The sequence below is a fragment of the Heterocephalus glaber genome, unplaced genomic scaffold, assembly GCF_053883595.1.
Source record: "Heterocephalus glaber isolate CG9 unplaced genomic scaffold, H.glaber_assembly_v1.0 deba00001463, whole genome shotgun sequence".
In the NCBI taxonomy this organism is placed as follows: Eukaryota; Metazoa; Chordata; class Mammalia; order Rodentia; family Bathyergidae; genus Heterocephalus; species Heterocephalus glaber.
The window spans coordinates 17,930,160-17,946,909 of NW_028258310.1; the positions used below are offsets into that span (position 1 = coordinate 17,930,160).

General features: G+C 41.8%; 1 pseudogene across 1 annotated transcript in view; it reads right to left on the reverse strand.

Moving 5' to 3' along the window:
* Positions 1-13,470: 13,470 nt before the first annotated feature.
* LOC101717212 (large ribosomal subunit protein uL30 pseudogene) overlaps positions 13,471-16,750 on the reverse strand; it is a 185,837-nt pseudogene continuing 182,557 nt past the window's right edge. Inside the window, exon 6 of the transcript XR_015438791.1 lies at positions 13,471-14,254. The product of XR_015438791.1 is annotated as a large ribosomal subunit protein uL30 pseudogene (transcript). The remainder of the gene's footprint in view (positions 14,255-16,750) is intronic.

Consider the following 16,750-nt stretch of genomic DNA (forward strand, 5'->3'; position numbering starts at 1 on the left):
ATTCCTTGTTTTTTAATTACTACTTTGAACTCAAATGTTTTATACTCAAATGTGTTAAAATCAACATCATGGTTATTATTCTTCTGATACTCAAAGTGTCTCAAGTTTGGGAAATAGGATCCACTGTGTGTCGGGAGCAATGCGATACAATTTTAGGGAAAAATCATTTGATTAGCCCTAGTTCTCCTGCCGACAGGGCAGCTATGGCATTTTGAGACATAATTCCATTTTGGCCTCTGGTCACAACTGAGACATCAATGATCTGGTGACGCTGTGATGCTCCAGGACAAGTTTACACCAGTTAAAGACATCCTAGGAGGAACAAAATCTTCATCTACTCAGTTCCTCCTTGTTCTTGGATTGTTACACTTTGTTTATCTCGATGTACTGAACTCTGCAAGTCATTTGTTACATCTGGTCCTCCTGATGTATTGAATAAAAGGTGCTGTAAGCTGGGGGCTTTCATCTTTGCTGCCCAGAGCAGCACTGATCAGACCCAAAGCTCAGCTTTTTCTACCTTTCCTGTATAGTAAGTTAATTCACCTTGTGCTGCCGTGGCTCACAGGAGACTAGGACTTACTGGAGAGGTCCTAGTAACATCCCCTTTCCCTGTTCCCTACAACTGTGGTTTACCTTGTCTGTCTTTTTGACATGTTCCCATCAGACTTTAAGGGCATCTTTGCTTTGTGACTCTCAAGATGGGGAATAAAACAAAGTCCAAAATGTTCCTACTCTTGTGCAGTCATGTGACACTTCATTTCTGCCACCAGATGTGTGTGTGGGTTTTTCCCCACACACCATTCTATTCTCCAGGGGATACCAGCTGAGAGTCCTCTAATTCAATTCAACCCAATTCAGTTATGACACTCTACCTGGAGATTGCATCAGAACCTTCAGGTTAAAGGTTCAGTCCCAGGAGATGATCCCTACTTCAAGTGTCAAACACAAGCTCAGGTTGTGACCCACTGGCTATAAAATGGGGTTACTCCAGATGCCTTCTTTGGGTTTAATTTGCTGGAGTAGATTACAGAATTCAGGGAATCACATTCCCTATGGTTAACCATTTATTGCAAAGGTTATTTTAAAGGATACAAATGAATAGTCAGATGAAGAGTGAGGTCTGGAAGGGTCCCAAGTACAGGACTTCTGTCCCTGTGGAGTTGGGAAGCACAGCTTTCGTGTCACAGAGATGAGATTTTATTCATCAACCTGGAAGCTCCCCAGAGCCAGCCCTCTGGTCTTTTACAGAAGCTTCATTATGTAGGCACGATTGATGACATCATGGGCTAATGGTGATCAGTTCAACTTTCAGACCCTCGGACCTCCCTGAGGCTAGAGGATGAGTCCAAAATTTCTTTTTTTTTTTTGATACCAGGGATCGAACTTGGGTCCTTGCACTTGTGCAGCAGGTGGTGAAACCACTGAGCTAAATCCCCGGCCCAAGTCCAAAATTTCTAACTCTCTGATCACATAGTAAGTTCCCTGGCAACTACCTCCTCATCTTGCAGTTGGGTAAGGACTTCCCAAAAGTCACTTCATTAAGAAAAATCCAGCCGGGGATTTAGCTCAGTGGTTCCGCCGCCTGCCTTGCAACCACAAGGACCCAAGTTCTATCCCTGGTAACAAAAAAAGAAAAAAAAGAAAAGAAAAGAAAAACCCAGTTCCACCGCCTGTCTCAAAAACACAAGGTCCCAAGTTCGATCTCCAGTACCACAAAAAAAAAGGAAGAAAGAAAAAAGAAAAATCCATTAATTCTTTCCATCTCTACAGTGGCCTGGTGTAGGCCCAGGAATCTGAATTTTTATCATTTTTTCAAGTGATTCTGATGCAGGTAGCTCACAGATCATACTTGGAAAAGCAGCCATGTACCTGATACAAAGGACTGGACCCAGGGCCTCAAGAGTCCTCAGTTCCACTGCAGAGCTACACCCCAGCCTTCCCTTCCTTGTCTTTTCACTTACTCGTCCTTAGTTTTGATGTAAATGTCTCTGCCATACTTGCATTCCCTGCTGCTCTGAACACAGCCAGCCCTTCCTGTTACCTGCTCTCATCATATCCTGCAATTCTGCACCACACACAACTTGAAAATTATATACCTCCAGTTTGTAATTAGATGCTTAATGTCTGCCTCCCTGGGTGGAATGGAAGCACCAGAGGCCAGTAACCAGGGCCTTTTCAAATGCTCAGTACCCAACATGGCATCTGCATGTAGAGGGCAATCAGTAAATGTCTGTGAAACAAATGCACAAGCAAAGGAATGAGAAGTTTTTAAATACTGACTTTATTATCAAATGAACACTGAACAGAATGCAGAATTCATAAATAATGAATACAGAATCAAGTTCATTACCAAAATGAATAATTGGATACCCCACTTCCTGTTCTCAGCATCTTTCTGGGGTCCTCAGAAAGATAGTTCGCATAGAGGAAATTGCACTGTTAATGACAAATTTGGGGACAATCTGCTCAGAATAAGCAGGAATTCATAATGAAATTACGGCCTCACTCAGGTCTCTCCTCCCACTTCCTTCCCTTCTGGATTTAGTTGTCATCTTGCACTAGAGCAGCAGCATCCTCTCCCCGCTGCCTCCTGCCAATCTCATGAGCACAGCACCAAGCAGGACACCTTCTGGCTGGGGAGGGAGAAAGCCTCCCCTCGGCCACCATTAACTGTATGCTCCCCAAATTACATGCATTTATTCCATCCTAAATGTGGACCTTAGAGCTCCTTCACAATTTAACTTTAGGCAAACTAAGCATTGAATTTCACATCCAGAATTTATGTTCGTGGATTAATGACAAGGTGAAGATCAGGGTTATTTTGTTTCTAATATTTATTTCTCCAAATTGGTGACTGATTCTGTCCAGAGAAACTGAAAGAATACATGTGAGGGAGTGAAAATAGGAACTGTCTTTTTCTTCCAGAACTTGATACAGTGACCCTGAACTTGAGAGGGCAGCATAGTGCTAAGTTTAAGGGTGGGCCCCTGAGAATTTCCTTCGGGACCCCATCTTCAGCACATTAGAGTAATGAGAGACAAAGAGATCAAGAATTTCTAACTTTTTAATTTTAGCCAGATTGAGCATCCTAGAATCTGAATCTGAATCTCAGAAATTAAGAGAAATACACGATTCTTAGAAATTGGGTCAATCTTATTTTCTTGTGAAATTCTGTTTGGTTCTGGCATTATCCTAAAACTGGAACTAAGGAGGGATAGCACCAGTGGGGACCTGGCACGAGGCCTGCATCTTCAGCCCATTAAGTCTCTTTGCTGGGTGCTTCCTGGGCTCAAGTCCCTGCTCTGCCACCTGCTGGGAGAGGAAGGGGGACAAGGTTCTTCCTCTCTGTGCTTCAGTCTGCTCAACTGTACGATAGAGACAATGATACATACAGGAGACAATAGTAGACATTTCATATGATTGTCCTGGGGGTTTAGAATGAATGAGACACAAAGAATAACTACGGTGGTAGCAAGTTCTAACATTTGATGAGCATTTAATAAGTGCCACCAAGCATTTTCACAAATTATTTTAACCCTCAAAATAATCTTTTTTTTTTTTTTTTTTTTTTGGTACTGGGGATTGAACTCAGGTCCTTAGCTTGCGAGGCAGGCTGTGGAACCACTGAGCTAAATCCCTGGCCCTCAAAATAATCTTTCAAAGTAGGTATTATTAATGCCTCTATTTATAAGCAAGAAAACTGAGGCTCAAATAAATGAAACACCTTGTTCAATGTCACCAATTGAGTGAACAGTGAGAGCCGGACTTGAATCTAACCACTGAAACTCTGTAGCCCAAGCTCCTAATATATACTGCTCTTTCGAGGAGATTCTCGGTCTTTAGGGGAAAGGGTAGAGAACAGGGAGAAGGAAGGCCTGGGAAGCAAATAATCAGACACACTGTGACTCAAGGATTTCCTACAAGATTATAATGTGGCGTGCGCTGCGAGAAGGAACTGGAGAGAACCAGCTACCCTGTGGGGAGGCTAGGGAGGGAGACGAAGGTGAATAATCAGTAGGAGTTTACCAGGCATTCTGTGTCCAGGGCAGGGATGGGGGGAGAAAAAGAAAAGGAATCAGAGTAGACAAAAGATCCAGGGTACAAAAGAGCAAGGCTGAGGAGGAACAGCACAGCGTGTCAGAGGAACAGAGGGCTTGATGCATACAGCTGAAATGTGGCATGCAGGGGACAGGCACAGAGAGAAAGGTGGGAAAGTTGGTGAGGTCTGGATGTCCACGAGGCCTGAGAACCAGCCTAAGGAAGATGTACTTTGCCTATTGAGGATCTGGCACCTTCCAGGATCTGGATATAGAAAAGACAAGGGAAAGAAGAGAGAATTAGCACGATGTGGTGGGGGCATGCCTGTAATCTCAGCACTCTGGGACACTGAGAAAGGATGGTAAGTTTGAGCCCAACCCAGGCAATTTAGAGACTTAGGCGAGACTTTGCTCAAAATAAAAAATAAAAAAGGGGCTGGAGATGCAGCTCAGTGCAAAGGCCCTGGGTTCAATCTACAAAAAGTAGAGAGCAGGAACGAGGGGAGAGAAGGAGAGAATCAACTGGAAAAGATGGGACGTATGGAAGGGGACGCAGGGAGGCTGCTGGAACAGTCCAGGTGAGAGGTGAGGGGACAAGAATGGAAAAACCAGCAGACATAATGGACAGGAAGATTCTGACTCGGAGAATATTTTAAGGACACTGATTAGAGTGGACACTAGTCCTTGACGAGCTTCGTGATGAGTCAGGCCTGGGGTAGACCTACATTATCTCATGTGTCCCTCCCAACAACCCACTGAGGTAGGGCCCATCATCACGCCAATTTCAGGGCATGGAAAAGCAGGCTGTGGAAGGTGAAGGGGCTCACGCAAGCCACAGAATGAGCAGGAGGCAGAGCCAGGATTGGGATCCAACATGGTCTCCTCACAAAGCAAGTTTTTTTTTTTCTCTCTGCTCTGGAGGCAGAAGGAAAGGGAGAGGGAGGAAGGAATGAGTATGAGGCTCAGGTTTCTTGGTCAGGAGACCAGAGGAATGGTAAGGCCAGGAACTGAGATAGATCTGAGCAGATGTGTAGGGAAAGATGAGACTCTCCATATTTTATGCTCTGAATAGGACACCTCATTGATGCCATCCAGTAGGTAACTGGAAATATGTAAGGGATTGGGCCAGGAATGCAGAATAAACTTTCTGGCAGAAAGTTACAGAAAAGGTGCAATCAAAGAGAGTGAGAGTCAAGAGAGCTAGGCCTAGGACTCAGGCCTGGGCATTGGCTGCTAAGGGCCAACCAAGGAACAGAAGCCAGAGAAGGGGTGTGAGAAGGAGCAGGCTAAGGGACCTGAGGAAGGCGGCGGCAGGAGGCCCAGAAGTTGTGGGTTCCAAGAAGCACAGAATGGTCACTAGAGTGTCATTCAGCATGGAAGTCAAGAATGTGAAACGTTTCTTCAACTTAGCAACGACTATGGTGAGAACCCAGAAAACCTGCCTTTTAGCAGAGGTCACCTCTGGTGAGGACAGAAGTAGCATGGCAGCCAGAGGAAATAAAGGGGCTCAAGAGACTGCTGCTGGTTTGTTTCAACATGTGGACATGAACATGTTTATAGGTGGAGGGGAATAAGCCGACAGAAAAGGAGGAGCTAATAAATAAATAAGACAGACCCGAGATTCCTGGGAGAGGGTGGAAGAAAGAAATGAGAATACAGGATCAATTACTAAAATATATTAAACAACTGCAATTAATAAAGGCACTGTGATGTTTCCATTTACTGTCAAATAGATGTTGACATACAAATGTAAAGAACAAGGATGAATGCCCAGAAACAGACCTGTGTGTGCGTGTGCATGTGTGTGGACATATGTGTGTAAACTCAAGCAATGGACAATGCGGTCTCGAGTTGGTGGGGGAAGGACAGACTATTCAACAAATAATCTAATTGTATCTGTCAAATTACTTTGGGAAAAATTTAGATTCTCATAATATATGAAAACCTCAAAATATATGAAAAATATATTCTCAAAATATATGAAAAACAGTAGATTAAAGATTTAAATCTATGACATGAAATCATACATGTAAATATCAGCAAAGCCCACAGGGAAACAGTGATATAATCTTGGATAGGGACAGCTTCTCTAACTGTCTAAATATGTCCCAGTAGAGCCTGTGTTAGTTTCTTTTCTCTCGTTACTGAGACAAAATACCAGACACCCAACGTGAGAGGGGAAGGGGTTTATTTGGCTCGCAGTTCAGAGATTCAGCCCATAGTCGGTTGGCTCCAAGGCAGGGACGGCAAACAGGCCTCACAGAGGAGAAACAACATGGTGCACACAAGGCAGCAAAGGTAACGAGAGGCCTTTACCGAGAATTTCTGCCTCTTTTATCCCATCCAGACTACCAGGATTACGGCGGTACTAAACCACTCACTCACGTGTAGTAGCTTGGTAATCACATGCCCTTAATCCCAGCATCACACATTCCAGATTCAGCCACCTCTGACCAAATGAGGCTTGAGGGGACATCCAGACCCAAACCATAATAGCCTGAACATGGATTCAGAGGTGGCTCTGTTTGGTAAATGGGTTGAGTGGCAAGAATAGCCCTGTATCTGGGGACCTGATTTGCCGGGCAATGAAAGGCCTTCAGGGAGGAGTTGCGTACATATCACCTGGAGCAGGCTGAGGTTGCAGGAAGGAATGAAAAATTTAGATACTGCCTGAAATGGACAGGGCAGCAGTGAACGGTCAAAGTCTGGTGCCCCTGAAGATTCAAGGGAAGAACGTGCAGAAGTCCTGGCCTCCTCACCTGCTAGGCACCTGTGTCTATATGAGGCACCTTCCACAAGTAAGTAGATTAAAAGTCGATTCAGAGGAGAATTCTGGTAAGATAGAGTTAGTGTCATAGTCTTTGAATCTCCCTGAATGCCCACAGAAAAACAGAGTGCAGGACCAAAGTGTATGGAAGATATTTATAGCAGAACTAGGTGTCATAGATTAAGTATGGTAACAAATCTTTGCAGTTCTCCCCCATCAAAAGCTGGAGTGTTTTATCAGGACTGGCCTTTGGATAGCTTTCAACCATTGCATTGTAGTGGAAGTGACATCATGTGACTTTGGAGCCTTGGCCTGGGAGGTTTGGTGAGAATAACCTGGTTTACCTCTCTAAGGAAGAGATCACTCCCTGAGTTCATAGGTACTTTTGGTTACCTTTTGAGGTGGACAGGGAAACAAATCACCATCTTTTTTTTTTTCTTTTTTGGAACGTGGAATCAAACTCAGGACCTTGAGCTTGCAAGGCAGGCACTGTGCCACTGACCTAAATCCCTGTCCTCCACAAATCACTATCTTAATAACTTGATAAATAAAGTGAAAGCATTTATCCTACTGTGCAACTATGTAAGCAAAGAGTAAATGGGAGAAAGTACCTCTTTATGATAAAACTATTCCAGTGAATAAATGAAAAAAAAAAAACAAAGGATTTAGGATATCACCAATCTACAATCACCAATGAATTAAGATCTAAACACATCAATAGTTACTAAGATTTTAAAAAGAGAAAGAGACAATGAGACCTTGTGCCTCCTAATGAAGGAATACAGTACCTCTTCTAGTTTGCCCAAGGGATCAGGCTTACATCTGCCCATAACTTGGACTCAGCAGCTGGCACACAGGACAGGCAACCACACTAAAGAGAGCCAAGGGACAGTGACCAACCAAATCCAGACTGTGGGAAAAGCCACAGGTTACCATGAGCCACATCTCCAGCCTAAAATATTTCATTTGAAAAGGGAAAAACTAAACTATAATATCTAGAGATACGTGTGAGGGTGATAAAATGATTGTTAAAAAACATGAGGGGCTGGAGATGTAGCTCAGGGATAGAGCACTTGCCCAGCATGTGAGGCCATGGGTTCAATCCTTAGCACTGCCAACAAAACAAAACAAAGATATGATCAATCAGTATAAAGTCAGAGGCAGGGAAGGAAGGAGCGTAATTGGGCAGAACACAGTGGAAGCTCAGTTATATTCCTTGATTGGGTTCCCTCTGCCTTAGAATAATTCATTATACTGTATACTATATATATTTTGGGTATGCTCTGTTTCTGTTTCATTTATGGTAAGAAAGTTTGCAAAAAAGAAATAATTCAGATAAGGAGGAAGTGCACAGCAAAGCAGTTTGTTAGTCTGCTCTTGTCCCATCGTTCATGGCTGGAGAGGATGCAAAGGAAGTGCTTTCCTAGAGAGACAGTTTTCCTCCAGGGATTCTGCACAATGGGAATAGCGTTTTGGAGTGACTTGAAAGCACTCAGTGGCATAAGGGAGTGCCTGGATACCCAGAGAAAACATTTAAAAGGATGTACAAGGGTTTGCAGTAGCATAGTCTGAATTACGAACACTCTTAAATTAATTAATTTTCCTTTTCTTCCCAATTGTTCAACAAGGAACATATAATGATTTTGTTAAAAATAAAAGCCAAAAACAAAATAAAATCAAAACCAAAGCCAGCCAAGCCAGGTGCGGTGATATAGACTGGTATTCTCAGCACTTGGAGGGCTGAGACAGGAGGACCACAGCAAGTTTGAGGCCAGCCTGGACTACATAGTGAGTTCAAGGTCAACCTGAACTACATAGCGAGACCCTGTCTCAGAAAACAAAACAAAAGTCAGCTAAATCAAACGAACTATTTATCATTTTCACAGATTAGCCTCAGTCATCCAAGTGTTTCACTAAGTCCAGAATCTTTCAAAAAGAGTCTTGACGGGTCCTTAATCCCCAGCCACAGCTCACATCCTCTGCTCAGGCAGGTTCTGGGCCACCAGGAAAACTTTATTATCATTTGGCTTCCTGTGTTACTCTCTTTCAGGGAGTGAATGCACTGAAAAGCTAATATGAGAACTCCAGTGTGTCTACCAGTAATGTTTTTGCTCTAAACTAATAAATGTTGAAGTACCCACAAAGGAATTGGCTTAAGGCAAGAAGGTGGACACTACTTCACTACTTTCTCTGAAACCTGTGAGAAGGACAAAGTCCTTGGCCTCTTTTTCCTCTGGACATTAAGATGATTGTCTGCTGAGGCTAAGGAAGGCTAGACAGTTGCAGAAGGTTCTGAGAAAGGGCTGAACCAATAACAACTGGAAGGATGGCTTCCTGGTCCTCCAGATCCCAGGCTGCACCTTCTACACTGGCCACAAGCCACCAAAAGGTAGCCAGACCTGAGTCCCAGCTCAGATCCCACCAGAAAACACAGCCCCACTTGGAAAGGCCACCTTCATTCAACTCTGAATATCCACCTATTTTTTTTCCTAAAAGCTTTGTGTATGGTTTCACATTTTCTTTTAGAATATGTTCATATTTATTATGTGAAGTGGGAATTTAATTTTATTTTTCTAAATATTATTCAACTGTGTCAACATCCTTTAATGATTAAACCATCCTTTCTCCACTGGTTTAACATGCTGTTGTTATCAAAACTGGACACACAGAAATACAAAATGATCCTTAATATTGAAAGGATTCTTCCATAAGAATCCTTAACTGCTAAAGATCAGTTGTAGCTTCTAGGCAGAGGCCCAGATAATTGATTCCAAGATTAGACAGAGCTTATGCAGGTTCATTTACAAATATGACTGTGTGCCACATAACAATGTTTTGGTGAACCACAGACTGCATACATGACTGTGGTCCCATAAGGTTATGATGGACTAGCATGTGTGAGGCTCTGGGTTTGATCCCCAGCACTACAAAAGAAAAGATTATAACAGAGCTGAAAAAGTCCCTGTTGCCTAATGATATCAATAGCCACCATAACATTAGAGCACAATGCATGCATCTGTGGTAATGTTGGCATAAATAAACCCACTGCCCTGCCAGTTGTATTAAACTTGAGGACACACAACTATATACAGTCTGTAATACTAAATATATATTTAGTATTGGAAATCTAGGGGTTGAACCCAGGGCTTCCTGCATGCCAGGCAAGCACTCTACCATTGAACTATATCTTCAGCCCTTTTTATTCTGAGATGGGGTCTCACTAAGCTGTTTGGGCTGGTGTGGGACTTACAATCCTCTTGTCTCAGCCTCTGTAGCTGAGATAAAAGGCATACACCACTGTGCCTGGCTTATGGAATACTGTACTGTTTATCATTATGTAGGAATATATTACTACTTTTTTAAAAGTAACTGTAAGGGCCAGGGATTAAGCTTAGTGGTTCTGCCGCCTGCCTTGAAAGCACAAGGTCCCGAGTTCTATCCCTGGTACCAAAAAAAAAAAAAAATTAATAAATAACTGCAAAACAGCGTTCACAGGTCCTTCGGGAGGTGTTCCAAAAGGCAGCTTTGGTATCACAGGAGGTACAGCTCCACACGTTACTGCCCCAGAAGAGCGTCCAGTGGGACAAGATGCGACAATCTTGACCCTATGGAGGCCTAGGTGAATGTGTATGTTTGTGTCTTAGTTTTTAACAAAAAATGTTTTAAAAGTTAAAAAAAAAGAAAAGAAAAAGAGCTTCTAAGAGCCAGGCATGTTGCTGCACACCTGTAATCCCAGTTACCTGAGAGACTGCAGCAGGAGGATTTCAAGTTCAAAGCCAGATTTCTTAAAGGCTGGGGATATAGTTCTGGCTAGAGTGATTGCCTAGCATGCATGAGGCCCTGGGTTTAACCTTCAATACCACAAAAGAGAGGGGGTAGAGAAAGCAAATGGGAGAGAGAAAGTGTATAAGGAGAAAATGAAAAACATTCTTTGTATAGTTATACAATGTGTTGGTGCTTTAAGCTATTACTACAAAAGAATCAAAGTTTAAAACATTTTAAAAATACATTAAAAAAGCAAAAGTTACAGTAAACATAGGTGAATATATTATTGAAGAAAAGTGTGGGCTGGGGATTTAGCTCAGTGGTTCCACCGCCTGCCTCACAAGCACAAGGACCTGAGTTTGATCCCTGGTACCAAGACAAAAAAAAAGAAGAAAAGTGTTTTTATAGATTCAGTGTAGCCTGAGTGTGATGTTTACAAAGTGTATCACAGTGTGCAGCACTGCCCTTGGCTTTCGTGCTGACCCAGAGCAACCTCCCATCCTACAGGCTCCATTCAGAGGAACAGCTCTACATGGCTGTATTCTATTTTGTTGTCGTTCAGTAGAGACACAGTCATTGTTTTGATAATTTTATTGGTATGCTTGCAGTACCTAATGTTTACACTCATTGTGTGGAGCTGGTACATGTGCATACCTCACCCGAGTTCCTTTTTCATCCCTTTCCCTCCTCCTCCCTCCATCTTTTGAGCCCCTTCACTTTGAGGATGATCCCCCTGCTTCCTATTCTCCATCTTCTATTTTGTTCTTTACTTGTATTTGGATGTAGTATATTTTATCTTTTGTACCATATAGTTACTGTACTTCTTCCATGGTTAGACACCTATAGACCCACAGATACCACTGTATTCAGTACAGACCCAGGCTGCTCAGACATGAGGCCATCAGCCTAGGTGTGTCAAATGGTGGTCCATGTGTTGTTAAGTACATGATGATCACACAATGATGAAATCACTTAAAGATACATTTCTCAGACCTTGTCTCCATGGCTGAAATGCACAACCGCCAGCTTTGTTTCTACTGGCTACTCAGAACAAGTACTCTGGAATCAGCCTGAGTGTGAGTCCCAGCTCCCTCTTTACCAGCCATGTGATGTTAGTATCTTGCCCTCTGTAAAACGGGGACAGCAAAAGTACTTACTGCATAAACAGTTATGAGGATTAAATAAGATAAGTCATTTAAAGTGCCTGAGCAACAGGACTCCAGTAGAATGTTATTTTATCATTAGCGGTGAGATAATCATTGTCATCACCAACATCCAGATGGGTTTATGACATACTGTGGAGGACCTCTATTCAATGCTTCGAATTTTTTATTTATTTATTTTTGCAAAGCTGGGGATCAAACCCAGAACTTCACGCAGGCTTAGAAAGTGTTCTACCACTGTGCTGCCCACATATTCATTGCGTGTGTGCGCGCGCGCGCGCGCGCGCGCGCGTGTGTGTGTGTGTGTGTGTGTGCATGTAGTGCTGGGGATAAACCAGGGTCTTCGTACTAAGCAATAGCCCCAGCCTTTTTTTATTTTGAGACACCATCTCTCTAAGTTGCTAAGTGCTCCAGACTGGACTTGAACTTGTAATCCTTCTGCCTCAGCCTCTCAGTGTGCTGGGATTACAGGCATCACATACTCGCTCTTAATTCATCCTGCAATTTCAATTAAGCATTTACTGTGCTTCAGCTACCATTCCAGCATAAGCAATAAAGACAAGGCCCCTACTCCCTCAGAGTTTACAGGTTAGTGAGGGGAAACAAACCAATGATAACAAAAAACAAAAATCTGTAAGGTGAATAAATGCTACAATACAAGTAAACCAAAGCACCACCGTAGGACTTCTCTGGAGTGTTTACCATAAACTGCAGTCACGGGAGGCCTCACTGAGGAGGTGCTATGGTTGGACTGGATACCCCAAGGGGTAATGTGTTGGAAGCTTAGTGCCCAGTGTGGCAAGTGGGGTGTAAGATGTGGGGCTGAGTGGGAATTTGCCACAGGCCCCTCTCCAGTCTCTCTGGCTTCCTGTCTCACCATGTGATCTCTTCCTCTCACACACTTCCACAGTAGCGCCATCTGCCACATTAGGAGGAAGCCAGGGGAGCCTCACCAGAGGCTGAATGGACCAGGCTACCCGACCTTGGACATTCAGTCTCCACAACTGAGCTATACAAACCTCTTCTCTTTATAAAGCACCTACTCTCAGGTATTTTCTCATAGTAAGAACAATAAAAGCTGATTAAGAAAAACGGTAAAATTTAAGCCAAGACTCAAATGACAAGAGGGATCCAATAAGAAATGTATTATTTTTCATATATTCAGAATTTTTATATTTTCTAGATATTGACTTTAATTCTTAATTTAATTCCATTATAGTTAGAAAGTATATTCTGTATCCTTTTAGTTCTTATAAATTTATTAAAACTTGTTTTATGATCCCAGATATCATTTATCTTGCTGAACGCACTCCAAGCATTTGAAAAGAAGGGGGTTTTTTTGGAGTTGTCGCATATATATTTGATAAAAGTGACTGGTGGTGTTATTCCTGGTGGTGAATTATATTTTTGTCTACTTATTTTGTCAATTGTTGAGTTTTCTAGTAATGCTTATGGGTAGGTCTATTTCTCCCTCTAATTCTGTAAATTTCTGCCACATGTATTTTGAAGACCTGTCATTAGGATCATACAGCTTTATGGTTGGTCAGTTATGCACTAAGCATCTTATCACATGTCGCTCATCTCTATATTTTAAAATCTGCTTTAATATTAATAGAGCCAAACTCCTATGCTTAACAATTGCATGCTCTATCATTATCCATTTATTTTTATTCTATTTGTGTCATTATACTTAAATGGGTTACTTATGATTGAATTTTTCATTTTTAGCAATCACTGCTTTTTTTTGTTTTGGAAGCAGATACTTTTTATTAACTGACCAAATCATAAAAACATCATGGTAGATACCTTAGTTCATCCTTCTAATAACCCTCTTGATCTGGTCTTCCCTATTTCTAGCATCTCCACTTTCCATAAAATGGGTGGTCTTTTTCTTCATTCCACCTCGTGGAGATCATTTGAAGGGCCACAGGAAATTATTTGCCTCTTTGAAGCATTTTCCAACTGTATAGATCTCATGAATCAGATCTTCCATGCAAATGATGCTATATTTACCAAGAGATCGAGCAATCAGTCCATTATCGGTCAAGCCAATTCTCTTCTTATTGCTTTTGCCATAGCCACACTTGCTTTGCTGACTTCAGGTTTGGGTACCCCATGCAATATATGGTTCCACAATTCTCAGCTTGTTAATTGAAGCCTTGTTAAGCTTAAGAAAGGTACCACTGAAGATTTGGCGAAGGCAAAGAAGCTACAACACCGTATGGACCTTTAGGCTCACCCCATTGATCCCCCTGATCCGGATGACAAATGCCAATTGGGGTTCTGCGGGGACATAGAAGTTTCCAGCTTTTCTTGCCCTCCTAGCCATTCGAATCTCAGTTCTGTCCATTTGTCTGTACTCCTTATGATAGCGCCTGGCTTTTCCATAGATGAGCTTCCTCCTTGCCTTTTGAAGCATTTTTTGGGCAAACTTCTTTCTCGGGCACTTTACCTTCAGCTCTTCAAAATGTCTTCACTTTTTCTGGCACAGCAGGAACCTTCTTTTTCTTCTCTTCGACAACCTCCAAGGTTTCAGCCGGAAAAGAGAGCAATCACTGCTTTTAATCAAAATGTTTATTGTACTTACATTCATTGTAATTATTTATTACCACTGGCCCCTCTCCAGGGGTTAGATTTAAATCTAACATTTAACTATTTGCTTTCTGCCTATCTTTCCTATTTTTGTTCCTCTTTTCCTCCTTTTTACTGAGTTAACCAAACCTGTTTTGGAATTCCACTGTAATTTCTCTATTAGCTTTTTAGCTCTACCTCTTTGTGTTTTGGGTTTTTTTTTAGTAGTTGCTCTACAGACTACAGTATGCCTCCTTAACATTTCAGATGTAGAATTAACATTATTATCTGAATGTGAGAACCTTGCAACTGTATAAGTTCATTTTCTCCATCTTCATTCATTATACAATAGTTTTTAGATATAAGACAATAATGAACCCCAAGACACGATGTTGAAATTTCCCTTTAAACAGTCACATGTGTTTCAAAGGAATTAAGAGAAAAAAAATCACCTTTCTGATTCTTACACATACTTACCATGTCCACTGCCCTTCTTTTTTGTTGTTGTTTCTTTTTCTTTTTCTTCTTCTTCTTTTTTTTTTCAGTACTGGGGATTGAACCCAGAGCCTTTGCAGTGGGCTACATCCCTGGCCCCACTTTATACTTTATTTTGAGGGATGTTCACACTATGTTACCCAGGCTGGGCTCAAACTTGCAATCCTCCTGCCTCTCTTTCCAGAGTGCTGGGATTCCAGCCATGGCACCACACCCAACTCCCCTTCATTCCTAAAGTGACTTTATGTGCACAAAGGATTCTGAGTTGACAGATTTTTTTTCAGTACTTTAAAGTCACTATTGCACTGTTTTCAGACCCGTGGAGATTATAAAGTCACAGTCAGTAATTCCCATCATTTCCCTCTCTGGCTCCTTTCAATGTTCATTATCTTTGCTTTTCTGCAGACTGATTATGATTTGCATGGGTGGAGTTCTCTATGTATTTATTCTACTCAGAGCTCACTGGATTTCACAAATTATTAAGTGCATGACTTTTACTAGGGCCTAGTCCTTTTCTCTAGTCCAAAAACTCCAATTAAATGTATGTTAGACTTTTTAATATTGTTCACAGGTCCTTCAGGCTCAGCTTATTTTTTTGTCTTCTTCCTTTCCAGTTTTCAGCCTAGAATATTGCTATTGACTTATCTTCAACTTTGTGGACTCTTTCTTCAGTAACCTCCAATTTTCTGTTAAGCTCAGCAAGTGAATTTTTCCAGATACAGCACTATTCACTTTCAGAATGTCCATGTGGCTCTTTGGATAGCTTCTCTTTCTCTGCTGAGATTCCCATTGATTCATACATTGTGAGCATACTTTCTTTTATGTACTTGAACACAGTTGTAACAGCTGCTTTAAAGTTCCTGTCTGATTACATTCAACACATGGATGTGAAGACTTGTTTTTGCAGTCACATCATCCTCTTTGTATGTCTACTAATTTTGGATTGTATCCCAAAGAAAATGAAATGTTGCAAAGCCTTTGGATTCTAATATCCTCCAGATAATGTTTAATATTATCTCATTATTTTAGCAACTGGACTTGACTTGTTTTCAATCCCCAAGTTCTATCTTCCCTGCACGGTTGGTAGTTGACAACTTTTGGGAGCTCTGTAAGCCTCAGTCAGGTGGTTGGAGATCATCCTAAACACACATAATTTAGAGGTTGGCCATAATCTGGGACAGTTATACTTAGAATTTGAAGACACTCCCTTACTTTATCCCATTTTTTATGTATAGACCCTCTCCCAACTATGTCCCCTTTCAGTCACTCTTCAGTACCTCCAAGTAATTGGCTCTTTTTCCCCCCAGAGTCTATGGTTGTTCTCTATGTGAGGGTTGGTCTGAGAGGAGTTTGCCGGACAATATTGGAAATGGTCCATTAGAAGTATTTAGATGGGGCAGTGACAAGAATGAACTTAATTTAAAGAGATAATTTTGGCTCCTAGGTGGAAGAATGAATTTAATCAAGAATCAATGGTAGAAGCACAGGAACTAGTTAGGAGGCACTGTGATGGTCCAGGAGAGAGGAGGCCGGGGTCTGCATAAGCACAGGGGCAGACGAAATGGAGAGAAGTGGACTGATTCAAGTATGAAGGTAAAGTCAACAGAATTTGCTAAAGGATTAGAAGTGGCAAGAATGGAAAATTCTAGTTTAACTCCTGAACTTGTACTTTCAACATTGAGGTGGATAATGGAGCCTATTAATGAGCTACAGAAGATTTAGAAAGAAGCAAGTTAGGGGTAGAATATATTAAGACATAAAGAGTTTGAGATGTCTGTTACACACTGAAGAAGCAATGTCAAGGATGTGGCCAGATATGAACTCCAGAACTCCCTAAAGAGGGTGAAAGGATTTATTTTGCTTCTGATGTGTGTGTGTCGGGGGGTACTGAGGATTGAACCCAGAGCCCTCACACTGAGCTACATCCCCAGATCATTTTAAATTTTTATTTT